This window comes from Choloepus didactylus, chromosome 19, assembly GCF_015220235.1.
Source record: "Choloepus didactylus isolate mChoDid1 chromosome 19, mChoDid1.pri, whole genome shotgun sequence".
NCBI lineage: Eukaryota > Metazoa > Chordata > Mammalia > Pilosa > Megalonychidae > Choloepus > Choloepus didactylus.
This window is the reverse complement of record NC_051325.1, coordinates 63,267,067-63,270,501: the sequence shown is the minus strand read 5'-3', so window position 1 is coordinate 63,270,501 and position 3,435 is coordinate 63,267,067.

The following is a 3,435-nucleotide window of genomic DNA, read 5'->3' as shown; positions in this document are numbered from 1 at the left end:
TCAGGGACCAGGCCCGGGTTGGAGATGAAATTGTAGGGGTTATAAAGGTGTAGATGGTGTGTAAAGCCACATGACGAGGTTCATCGGGGCCTGAGTGGAGGTGGAGAGGGGGCTGTGTCCTGAGCCTTGGACATCCCCATGTGGAGAGGCTGCATAGCGGCTGAGAACCCAGCAGTGGTGGCTGAGGAAGCGGGGCTGGTGATAAAGGAGGACTAAGGGGACATTGTCCCAGAGGGCAGGACAAGCCAGAGCTATAGACAGAGGGGCCCATCCCATGGGAGTGTTCTGAGATGGGGTCTGTCTGGGACCCAACCTGTGTTTGATTGGAGTGTTGGGCAGAGACCTGTTCTCCAAGATTCTAAACGTGCCGTCAGTCCCACAGGGGCTCCTTCCAAGGCCCTGGAAGGGACCCTAAGAATGGAGTCGCACATTTTTGTGAATTTTACACAAGTAACATATTTAAACACAATCAGTTAAGACTTCAGTTTCTTCCCATTTTGACTTTCTTCTGTGTTATATAAATGGGCTAAAAGATGGCCTATGTATTAGCTCATTTATTTCTTCACAGCAGGCTAGAACCATCAGTCCAAAGCCTGCCAAACCCAAATTCTTACACATCTAATTGTTTTAAATATAACGCAGATAAGCCTGCTTTTAGACGTTTAGAGCCTGCCTTCCTTGCACACCCCAGGAAACTGTACCCGACATCTGCTGGTCATAGATAAGACAAACACTGGGGTCTAGGAAGACCCCAACGTGCCGCTGTGTTCTAGGGCTCTCTAACCCGTGGACTCCTGCTGTGTGTGCAGAGACATCCCTTGAACAAGAAAGCTGCCTCTCAGAACTCCTCTCCCCTGGGGGTTCCGTGCCCTGCTCCCCTCCTGGAACGGCCTCTTGCCGCTGTCTCGGAAGGTCAGGTGCTGGGCAGACTTCCCCTCCAAGCGCCGGCCAGCAAGGCTGTGTGGTTCTGCCTCTTCCTTCATCAGTCCTGAGACCCTCATGCTTCCCACGCTCTGTCATGCTTCCCATCCTTTGGGACATAGCTGAGCACAGATCCCTTTTGGGGATCTGGTTAAAGGGAGGTTGACTTGGGATCACACTTAGCCTGGGTTTAGTGGGATGTGGTTATACGGTCAGGTCGCTTCCGTGTGGGGTTACGTCACTGAGGCTGCCCCAGGTCTGCTTCCAGGGACACTCCCAGGCCAGGGTCGGAAAGGCAGGGTCAGAGGTCACAGGGCAATATGAGCTTGTCCGGTGGTAACAGGGTAGGAGGGTAGTGGCCAAGAAACAATATTTGAAATGTACGGAGCCAGAAGTCAGTCTGGAAAATTCTTCCAAATTTTAGAGTTCCTGTATGACAGAAGCATTATAGAGGTTTCCCCAAACTTGACAATAATTCTGGAAGTTTACATAATATTACCAATAATGAGTTGGGACATTAAAAAGAAACTTTTCTAAATTCTTAATAGTAAAAAACATATTTTAATCAGCCATGACAGAAGAGAGGCTGAATTATCATTCTATTTTCTCCAAAGAAGATTGTATTAAAAACTCTACATTGTATGAAGAGGTAATCAAAGATTATGCAAAGAAAAATGCAGAGATAAAAGCATTATAGAGGTGTCAGGCAATTAAATAATAAAACTGAAAATCATTTTTCTGGATTTTGGAATGATTATGGTATTTCCAAGTATTTTAAAATTTGAAAGTTGCTACAATTTACTTTCTCATTCTAAAATATTTGGTTTTATACCTAATTTCATATTTATAATTTTGTATTTCTATCTTAAAAAGCACTCCTCCTAGATTGTAAAAGTTTTGATCCCTGAGAAACCTGGATTTGCTTCTGGTGGGGATGGGGGGTTTGGAGTGGAAAGGAGAAGAATTAAGACAAGGCACCTAGACAATGTCTAGGACTGTTACTTAGAGGAGACAAAAAAGACCAAGTGATAGCTAGGAAGAATATGAGGTCAAAGGAGAGTTTTACTTTTAAGAGTAATGGAATGATTCATTAGAGAAGGAAAATGGAGGCAGTGAGGGCATGTCCAGAAAAATGAGCTTGTCCAGGCTAAAAGAAATGAGCCAGGGCCGAGGTGTGGAGTGTGACCTTGAGTGGAGCATGGAGGGCAGCCACAGAGGGAGGACAGAGCATAAGGATGGGAGAGAATTCAGCACAGTTGGGAGGTGTGGTGTGGGAAAGGGGAGACATTTTCTTCTAATTCTTTTCTACAACCTGTGAGTTAGTTATCTCACTTTTATATATGAGGAGACAGAGGTTCCAAAAGATAGACATACCTTCCTATGAAACCTACATAGGAATTGGCAGAGCCGAGATCTGATCCTAGGTCAGTCTGCGTTCAGTAGAGAATTAAACCTTATCTTAAGAATAATCAGGAGTTTGGGCAGGTGCCATGTGCCAAGGACTGTGTGTATATTGCTCCCTGGATCCTTCCCTTCATGGGTGTGGAAACTGAGGCTCTGGCCACTGGGTGACTCACCAAGGCCAGTAAGTGATAGACCTGGGCTCAGCCCGCTGACCCTGCACTGTTATCCTCATCCACCACTGCTGTCACAGTCAGGGTGAACACAGTCATTCCGAGAAACACTGGGCCCTGGACATGTGAGGTGCGATGCTCAGCCACCCAGACACCACCTTCTTCCAAAAAAATCAAAGCAGCAGAGGCGGCAAGGTCATCACAAGTGTGGGATTGCCATAATTTAGCAAGCTGCACAAACAATCGTGTTCTACCTTCTTATCCAAGAAGCCATAGCCGCCATACCTTCGTTTTATGTCTGGATCATGGAAAACAAAACAAAATGAAAACCCATTCATTTTCCCCAATCCAGCTTCTGAGAGGAAATTCTGAGGAGAACCTCCTTGGATCATCTGGCTGAAGGTCCCATGAGTATTTTATAAATTTAGATCATTTGTAGGGTCTCCAGACTTAGCGGTAAGGGCTTCCGGCTGGAGAACTGACTCCTGGTTAAGACCAAGGGCCTGTAGGACACCCGGTTGAAGCTGTGGGACACATGACACCTTCTACAAGATGCTTTCCATCGCCTCTTCCAGAAATTGAAGACATTTCCTCTTTTCCCTCCTCACTCTTTCTTTCCATCCCTCATTTCTTCCCATCTTTCTTTTATCCAGTGCATCCTCAACAAACATTAACACAATACCCACGACAGGTCAGACACTGCTGTATCAACTGAGTAACTTCTCTGTGCTCAAGGTACCTATGGTCACTGGGGAAGATAAACATTAAACAGATAATCATGGGAAAAAGTATAAAATAATTCATAATGATACATGTTTTAAATGAAAAATGTGATAGGTCACAACAGAGGGGACAGAATAATTTAGACTGGGTAAGTCAAGGGAGGTTTCATTGCAAAAGCAACAGCCAGGCAGGGACTGAATCAGAACTAGCAAAGACG